General features: G+C 39.0%; 1 long non-coding RNA gene across 1 annotated transcript in view; it reads left to right on the top strand.

The window, feature by feature from the left end:
* Positions 1-8531, top strand: part of LOC125938588 (uncharacterized) — a 28590-nt gene extending 20059 nt beyond the window's left edge. The window contains exons 2-3 of the long non-coding RNA XR_007462744.1: positions 5238-5397; positions 7667-8531. This is a non-coding gene — a long non-coding RNA (uncharacterized LOC125938588). The remainder of the gene's footprint in view (positions 1-5237; positions 5398-7666) is intronic.
* The last annotated feature ends 1831 nt before the right edge of the window (positions 8532-10362 follow it).

Below are 10362 nucleotides of genomic sequence, written 5' to 3' on the forward strand. Positions count from 1 at the left end.
TTTTTTTTTTTTTCCTTCCCCTCCCCATGGGTTTCTGTTAAGTTTCTCAGGATCCACATAAGAGTAAAACCATATGGTATCTGTCTTTCTCTGTATGGCTTATTTCACTTAGCATCACACTCTCCAGTTCCATCCATGTTGCTACAAAGGGCCATATTTCATTCTTTCTCATTGCCACGTAGTACTCCATTGTGTATATAAACCACAATTTCTTTATCCATTCATCAGTTGATGGACATTTAGGTTCTTTCCATAATTTGGCTATTGTTGAGAGTCCTGCTATAAACATTAGGGTACAAGTGCCCCTATGCATCAGTACTCCTGTATCCCTTGGGTAAATTCCTAGCAGTGCTATTGCTGGGTCATAGGGTAGGTCTATTTTTAATTTTTTGAGGAACCTCCACACTGTCCAGGGAACTTTTTAAAAAAAAAAAACATTTATTTATTATTGAGAGACAGAGAGAGACAGAGCATGAGCGTGGGAGGGCAGAGAGAAAAGGAGACAGAATCCGAAGCAGGCTCCAGGCTCTGAGCTATCAGCACAGAGCCCGACGCGGGGCTTGAACTCACAAATGTGAGATCATGACCTGAGCCGAAGTTGGATGCTTAATCAACTGAGCCACCCAGGCATGCCCCAGGGAACTTTTTTTTAAAGCTCACTTATTTTTGAGAGAGAGAGAGAGAGAGAGAGAGCAAGCAAGCAGGGGAGGAGCATAGAGGGAGAGAGAAAATCCCAAGCAGGCTCTGTGCTGTCAGTGTAGAGCCCAATGCTGGGGTTTGATCTCATGAGAGATGATGAACTAAACCAAAATCAAGAGTTGGAGGCTTAACTGACTGAGCCACTCAGGTGCTCCTCCAGGGAAATTTTATACACCGAGGACAGGTGATGAGTAGCTTGGACCCCAGTGAGGGCAGGAAAGTTGGACACCTGGACTGATAGATACTTAATTTTGAATACTGCAGCTAAATAGAGTGTTTTAAAAACATAAGACTAATAACATTTGAAACAATATAAAAGTTCATAAAATAAAACTTAAAACTCCTCCATTCCCTACATAACATGAAGAATTTTCTTAAAACTCAAATTAAACCATCCTTGCATACACCTATGTGACAATATTGTAATTCAGTGACATGTCACAAGCTTTTTTCATCATTGGTACACGCAGAACTATTTCGTCCTTAATGACACTGCATTGCATCCTCTAGCGTGGTTAAGTCAGAATTCATCTCACCAATCTTTTACAGGAAATCATTCAGTTGATTCTAATTTTTCAGTTTTATAGGTAACACTTTGTGTACATATCCATGGTTAAGTTGTTTTGTAGAATGGACTTCTAGATGTGGAATTCCTGGGTTATTTAAATATTTATTCTCAAATTGACCCCCACAAGGCTCACCAAATTACATTCCCACCATCATGTATAGAAATACCTCTTCCCCACCACCTTGCAACTACTGGGTATTATCAATCTTTTCAATGTTAACCGATCTAATGTAAGAGACATGGATCCCAATGATGCTTTAGTTTGCATGTCATAATGAATGTATGAAGATGAATGTCTCTTCATATGTTTATTGGACTTAAGCATTTCTCCTTTGGATTTGCCCCTTTAGTTATGTGGTTGCTTACCATATTATATTAATCTTTTGTCTACAATTTATGCTACAATTTTCTTTCATGACTTCTGAATTTTCTTTTTATTTAAGAAAGTAACTTATCCCAAGATTATAAAATAGTCACTGGTTTTTCCATCTACTACTTGGATAGACTTGTCATTCATTAATCTTTCCAGTCAGAATTGAAGACAGGAACTCTTGAAGTAGAACTCTTACTTTGTTTCTTTTGCTTCTGAAATACCATTCTCAGCACTATTCATGGAGCAGGCCATTGTCACTCCTGGATTTGAAATACCCCCTGTATCAGATAATCAATCTCACACAGTTTGGTCTCTTCCTTCCACCTCTTTCTTTATTTTCTGTTTTAATTTCTGCAGTTTCACAGGACTTTTAGAAAGACAACTCTTTCCTTGTTATTCTTTTTTTTTTAACGTTTATTTATTTTTGAGAGAGAGAGAGAGACAGAGTGGGAGTGGGGGAGGGGCAGAGAAAGAGGGAGACACAGAATCCCAAGTAGGTTCCAGGCTCTGAGCTGTCAGCACAGAGTGCCACACAGGCTTGAACCCATGGACCATGAGATCATGACCTGAGCCTAAGTCAGCACTTAACTGACTGAGCCAGCCAGGCACCCCTTTCCTTGTTATTCTTTTTTTTTTTTTTTAATGTTTATTTATTTTTGAGACAGAGAGAGACAGAGCATGAATGGGGGAGCATCAGAGAGAGAGGGAGACACAGAATCTGAAACAGGCTCCAGGCTCTGAGCTGTCAGCACAGAGCTTGATGCAGGGCTCGAACTCACAGACTGCGAGATCATGACCTGAGCCGAAGTCAGACTGAGCCACCCAGGCGCCCCCTTTTCCTTGTTATTCTTTAGTTTTTCTTCTTTTTTAAACAAATTTCTTCTCTACGATGAATTTAAAATTCCCATGTCAGGTTCTAAGGAAGCCTAACTGGATTTTTTTTTTTTTTTTTTTTTTTTACTGAAATTGCATTTTAATCCACTAATGTGGATTCTTTTTTTTAAAGAGTAACCTGTTTTTTAACGTTTATTTATTTTTGAGTCAGAGAGAGACAGAGCATGAACGGGGGAGGGGCAGAGAGAGAGGGAGACACAGAATCGGAAGCAGGATCCAGGCTCTGAGCCATCAGCTCAGAGCCTGATATAGGGATCGAACTCATGGACCGCGAGACCGTGACCTGAGCTAAAGTCAGACGCTTAACTGACTGAGCCACCCAGGCTCCCCTCACTAATGTGGATTCTTATAGCATTTTTAGTATTTGGTGTCCCACGCGGAAATAAGATATGTCTTTCCATATATATATAAATATGTATGGAGATATATATATGGATATATATATGGATATATAAAATATATATATATATATATTTTTTCTTTACAAACATAGATCTTACACGTTTCTTGTTAAGTTTATTCCTGGGTGAAATATATATATTGTGACATCTCTTTCCAAATCATCATTCTAATTGATTATTGAGACTAAACTGATTTAAATATATTTATCTCCTGGGGTGCCTGGGTGGCTCAGTTGGTGAAGCATCTGACTGTTGGTTTCAGCTCAGGTCATGATCTCTTGGTTTTGTAAGCTTGAACCCCACACTGGACTCTACTCTGGCAGTGTGGGGCCTGCTTGGGATTCTCTCTCTCTCCCTGTCTCTCTGCCCTTCCCACACTCACATTGTCTCTGTCTCTCTCAAAATAAATAAATAAACTTTTAAAAAATTGAAAAAAATATATATTTATCTCCTAATTATCCATTTTACTAGGCTCATAAGGCCTAAAAATTTAATTGCTTGTCTTAGTACATTTTTTCAAATATGAAATTAATGAGTATGCAAGAAAAAAACCCAGAAATGTAGAAAAAACTACCCCGACAACCAAGGACAATTATTATCATTTTACTTGTATCAGTTTTCATTCTTTTTTTTTGCATAGCTTCTGCCACATAATTGTAATCACAGTTTAATTAACTGGTATATATATATATATATATATATATATATACACATATATGTGTATATACACATGTATATGTGTGTGTATATATATATACATACATATATGTGTGTGTATATATATATATATGTATATATATATATATATATATATTTATTTTGGGAGGAGTGGGGAGGGGCAGAGAGAGAGAGAGAGAGGGAGAGAATCCCAGTCAGGCTTCATGCTCAGTGCAGAGCCCAACACAGGGCTCTACCCCACCACTGTGAGATCATATGAAGCATTTTCTTAAAACTCAAATTAAAATATGCTTGCATACACCTATGTGACAATATTGTAACTCAGTGACATGTTACTCACCAAACCGAAATCGAGACAAATGCTCAACAGACTGAGCCACCCAGGTGCCCCTAACTGGTGTGCTTTTTGAAAGAATAAGTGCATTCAATATGCCAACACTGTTGTACTGGAAGTTTGTTTTATAAAGAACCATGTGCTTGTCACTAATGGGCAGAAACGCTAGTGTAACTTCTGCTACTCAGATTATTGGGTTCAGTCTCTCCTGCTGCCAGCCTGGCTTGCTGGCATTTATACCAGCCAATTATAGCCCAGCGTCATGGAGCTCTCTCTCCCTCACACCACACATAGCTGCTGACCTCATCGCACACTCAGCCATTCCATTTCAGGCCTCTGCCGGATTCACTCTTATCGCACAGGGGACATTGAGGTTGCTAGGAGTTTTTAATTCCATTTGAGAAGCAAGCTAGATCATGACATAGTCAAGATTTCCAAAGAAGTTGTTCGAAAACCATTTCTCACATGGCTCTCGTCGACATAAACATAAATATGGTTTGGGTTTGGATGGGTTGTTTGCTGCTTCTTCTGTATTACTTTAAATTTGATTTCCTCACATGTTCATTTTGTGACTTATGCAGATTGCTCTTTATTCCTTCAGCTCTCTACTCATTCACCTTAACAATGAGGATTTCCTTGGCCTAATTATATAAAATAGGAATCCCCATCCTGACACCCCGGCCAGATAAGTCCTTCACATACACAGGCCTGGAGCAAGTGTGAAGGGAGGTCCACATACCATATGTCTCAGTATGTTAAAGGCCCAGCAGGACTTCATGTATACATGTGACCGCCTTGTCAGCCCATCCTAGCTCCCTCCACACTCCTTCCCCAAAAGCCACCTTTGGCATCTCCTTGGGCCTGGAGGTACACACACTTGATTTTTTCTTCTTATATGATGATTATGCATTTTTTGGACGTGTTATTTTTATGGCTTAAAACCCCAACTATAGGGGCTCCTGGATGGCTCAGTGGGTTAAGCATCTGACTTCAGCTTAGGTCATGGTCTCATGGGTCATGAGTTCAAGCCCCACATCAGGCTGTGTGCTCATAGCTCAGAGCCTGGAGCGTGCTTCAGACTCTGTGTCTCCTTCTCTCTCTGCCATTAGCCTGCTCATGCTCTCTCTCTGTCTCTCTCTCAAAAATAAATAAACATTAAAAAAAAACCCAACTATATCTTTTTTTCCATTAGTTTATCTAGTTGATTGTTGCTGCTTAATAAGAGATATTTCTAGCCACCTCTGAATATGACTTTGTCCTTCTGTTCCACCCTTCCTTTTCCTTTTCCAGGTAAAGACAACCTTTTTCAAATCCCCTTGGCCATGTGACTACATTCTGGCTAATGAGATGGCAGCAGAAGCGGGATGTGGGACTTCTAGAAGTCTCCTTCCTAGGAGGGAAAGAGGGAAAAAACACATCTTTCATTTTGAAAAAGATGTTCTTATTCAAGGTAAATGATTAGCTTCCTCTTTGTTTCCTCTTCTGGTTATTATACTAGTCAAGTATCCTAAGTCTTTTTGAACGAATCTTAATTTGCGTTTCTCTAGAAAACTATCTGAAAAAGTTATATAGATTTTTAAGCTTACTGACTAGTATGCTCTTCAAGTGGTTTTATTCCCTACTTCATTTATAACTATAGACTCTTTTTTATCCATAATGTTACTTATACATTATCTCTTTTGGTGTGATCGTTTACCAGGTTAGATTTAGTAATTTTATTACTTTCCAACTTTTTTTTTTTAAGATATCTATTTATTTATTTTAAGTAGGCTCCCCACCCAACATGGGGCTCACAACCCTGAGATCAAGAGTCACATGCTCTACCAACTGAGCATATTTGACTTTTATTTTTAATTGCTATTCGTTTTTTCTTTCAATTTCTCATTTGGTTGGTTTCTGCCTTTATCTTCCTTATTTCCTTCCTTTCTTACCTTTTTTCTTTGATTTTATTTGTTATTTTTTGGTTTCTTGAATTTTGTGCTAGATCCATTTATTTTCAATTTTCCTTATTTTCCAATATATACACTTACAAGCATACATTTTTCTTTAGGTATGATTTTGGCTACTTGAAATAGCAGGTGTAAGGCACTTAGAAATGTTGAGGCACATGGTAGGCACAACTTTTTAAAAGTGGGCTTTCATGTGTCACGTAAAAGTCTTTAAAATTAAAAGAACTGTTTAAATTATTGCCTTCACTAAATATTTTCCTAGTCACATTTCCATATATATTTACATTTCCTGTAACCAAATTAAAGAAGAAATCCTTTTTTTTTTCTTTTTAAAATATTTATTTTGTATGCTTTTAAAAATTAAAGACTTTTCCTTTAGAGCAGTTTTAGTCAGGCTCACAACAACAATGAGAGGAAGGTAGAGGGATTTTCCTTATGCCTCCTGCTCCCACACATGCCTACCTCTCCCTTTACCAACCCCAACCAGAGTGGTGCGTTTGCTACAGTTGATAAACCTACACTGACATGGTTAAGCACCCTAAGTCCATACTTTACATTAGGGTTCACTCTTGGTGTTGTACATTCTATGGGGTAATTTTTTTTTCCTATGGGATATTTTTAATTGTTGTTTCTTTTTCATTCCTTCTCAATCTTGGCTGTTTGTCAGAATTACCCAGGAAGCTTGTTACCTGATACCAAGGCTCCAACTCAAATACTATCAGAATCTCTAAGCATTAGACCCAGACATTGCACATTTTAAAGCTCTCCAGATGATTCCCAGGTATAGCCAAGGCTGAGATTTACATCTATCTCTATTTTCTGTCCCATCTTTCCTAATCATAAGCCACAGCCCTTCAGAACTCTTAGAAGTCTAATAAAAATGGGTGGATGTAAATGTAATGCAGAAATTTTAATAACTTACATAACACTCTGGCAATATTTACTCATTGACATTGGAAATCTGTAATACATAATTGAACATTACTCCAAATATATATTAATAAATGAGTTTCCTCAGCAATTTGGGACAGATAGTTTCCTCAGCAATTAAAGGGTCAATAGATTTTCAGGCTAGTTCAGAAAAGCCTGTATAACCCACAATGTAGCTTAAATGGTTATTTAAACAGAAATGTATTAGGCACAATTGAATTAAGGACACTGTTTTCAAGGCTGGTGATCAAATAAAATCAGTTCTAATTAGAAAACAAAGTAAAGAGAGGGTAGGATTTCCCATATATATAAATGCTATAATTATTTTCCTAGTCCCTGAAAGGGGCATCCTGGTGTGGTACAAGCAGAGTTATCATCTCGAGCTGAGAAATAGAGGATTTCAAGTCCAGTTTGATTACCTGCCGTTTAGATGAAATCTGGGCAGAAGTCTAAACTCTCTGAGCCTTAGTATCTTTAAATGCAAAATGGGGACAACCTATCTTGAGGGAATGTTTCAGAGGTTACATTGTGTTGAGAAGGTGCTTGGTAGATCCTTTCTATGAGACCACTCACATTGCTTCTTATTTATCATTATATTAAACCTAAGATGGGGTGCCTGGGGGGCTCCATCAGTTGAGCGTCTGACTTCGGTTCAGGTTATGATCTCACAGTTCATGAGTTGGAGCTCCATATCGGGCTCACGCTGGCAGCACAGAGTCTGCTTTGCATTCTTTGTTCCCCTCTCTTTCTGTCCCTGCCGCACTGTGCTCTCTCTCTCAAAAATAAAATGAACATTAAAAAAAATTAAACTTAAGATATCCCTTTTTTTCTTTGCTGCAGTGATATCTCCAGGGCTATTCACTAAGCATGATGAATTGTATAACCAGGAAGGAAGAAAGAAATGCTGTGGTGGTTGCTGCTGATCTCAGGCCAGCTAGGGTTACTTTTTAGCTGAGCCTCAAGGAGGCATTGCGCAACCAGACTTTCTTATGTGCCGCTTCTTTAAAGGTGAAAAGTCAAGTCACACTCTTCTGTGATCTCTGTTTTCTTTGTAAAAGTTTGTATAAATCTTATAATGCATATAGGCACGCTTTCTCTTCTCTGACTGTTTTTCTGGCCAGTTTGAATTCGTGATTAAGATATGCCCAGAGTAGCTTCCCCCGCCCCCCAGGTTGTCACAAAAGGAGTCATTCTGTGAGTAGTAGAAAACTTATATACCAGCAATTCACTCCTAAGACTGTAAAGCTGGCCTGAATTGAGGATAATTGATGCCATCCCAGAGCCATTGTGGGGTTGTCCTCTAAATTAAAAGCAGAATGAGGTACAAAGGAACTGCTTAATTTATATTTGTGCCTAAGACTTATAAGAGACAGAAAGAGTGAGAAGCCTTCATAGTGACTGAATTACAGTATTGGGTTGTACTTTGATTGTGGAATGCCAAATTCATGCACAACTGTGGTCCAAATTTACATAGCTAATAAGTTTTACTGGTCTGAGTGATCAGCTGTGAATGAGTTTGTCCAGAAAAGTTTAAAATACTAACTCGTTGGTCCCTCACAGAAATGGTTTGCGGACCCCTGGTCTAGAAAATATGCAGGCAGCTCTGAGAAAAGAGGTCAAGAAGACCGAGAGCCTGAAATGTTTCAGCACTGCCACAGACCTTTGCCCATTCACTGTTTCATTTAGTCCCAACAAGTGAGCAGGATAAGAGGTATTTCCCCCATTTTCACAGGGGCAAAAAATGTTGTTCTCAAGATGAGAAGTCAAAGTCTACATGGCTAGTGAATGTGGGGCTTGAATTAAAGTCCAAGTCAGTCTGATGCCAAAGTTCTTTTATTTCTTTCAACAATATTTCTTCCTTCTGGGTACGCAATGTCAAAAAAGAAGTTCAGTTTCTGAATTTATGTACAGTGAGGTGTGGCTCAAGTTCAAGAACACTAATAGCGGGCATTCAAGCAAAGGAGGCCGTGAGGAACTGAAGGCAGGGTCCTAGACTAATGTTAGAAATAAGGATTCTGGAATCTTGGTGAAGCAAGAAGCAATCAATAGGATGTGTGTTCAGAGGCTTGAGGGTGAAAATAGGCTAGGGGAGGAAACATTTGGAGTTCTCCTAGGATCCTCCAGCTTCTAACCAGACTGGGCATCAGTGTGACCTTCGCATGCCCAGCCAGTCCAATGAACCTTCTGTTAGCTTACTAAGGGTGAACTCACATGTCAGAAATTAAATTCCAATCACTGCATAACATGTTTTTGATCATAGATACATATTTCCCAATCATCTGTCTTGATTTCCCTATCAGGTAACAAAAACCAGCTGGAGAATATGGAATGTCTTATCAGTGGCACTGAGGCCACTGCTGAGATAGAGCAGCTGCCCTGTCTTGGCCCCAGTGGGGACCCACTCTTTAGTAAAGTCATTATGGGTCCAAGGTCTGAAACTGAACTTCAGAATCCAAAGAACAGTATTTTCATCGGTTCATCTAGTCATGATTGGGATTTAAAGGGCAGATTCATACCAATAAAAGCCAACTAACTGATTAATCCTGTTGGAAGTTGATAGCAGAGTGGAACAGAGTGCTCATGCCTCATGACCGACATCCTCTTGATCCTCTGGACGTTATTCTTATTTTGCATCCTTCTATATTGCATGTAGGCCCCCATTGCATGTTTGCACTGGATGCTGTTCTGAAATGCTTTATAAATGAGGACCCTGGAGCCAGATCCAGGATTTGCATTCTAGTTTCCTTGGTTTCAAGCCCTATGACCTGGGCAGCTTACTATCTCTTTACACCTCCATTTCATTCTTAAAAAAAATTTTTTTTTATGTTTATTTACTTATTTATTTTTGAGAGAGAGAGAGAGAGAGAGTGCGCATGAGCAGGGGAGGGGCAGAGAGAGAGAGGGAGACACAGAATCTGAAGCAGGCTTCAGTCTCCGAGCTGTCAGCACAGAGCCCGACGCGGGGCTCAAACTCATGAACTGCAAGATCATGACCTGAGCCCAAGTCGGACGCTCAACCAACTAAGCCACCCAGGCGCCCCTCCATTTCATTCTTAAAATGGGAATAATAATAGTAACATGGTTATTGTGACGCTAAAATGCAAAGATACCTGAACGCAATAAACACAGAGCCAGGCACATAGTAAACATTTAAAAATATTTGTTTAATTTATTGGCATATATATTTATCTTTTAAAGATGTAAGAAGACCCTTCCTCCTACTTTACTATTACCATCAGCATTAGATGTTATCTCTTGGGATGGGATCTCTAATGATGACCATCTTCTATAATATTAATTCTTATCAATATCTGAAATTGGAGCTAAATTTTCTTGAACTTGTCTCAAAATAATAGTGTGCCCCATGCATCTGGAGGTGAATACACGTTTGCATTCCATCCTGATAAAAGAATAGCACTGAGGGACAGCTGTTTTCTACACATTATCTCTAACAGTTCCACCAAATGGCTGCTATGTTTGCAATCCCATGAGTGGAAATCAACACGGGTGGTCAGAGGCTATATATGAAAATTTTT

The sequence above is a fragment of the Panthera uncia genome, assembly GCF_023721935.1.
Source record: "Panthera uncia isolate 11264 chromosome B2 unlocalized genomic scaffold, Puncia_PCG_1.0 HiC_scaffold_24, whole genome shotgun sequence".
NCBI classification, from domain to species: Eukaryota; Metazoa; Chordata; class Mammalia; order Carnivora; family Felidae; genus Panthera; species Panthera uncia.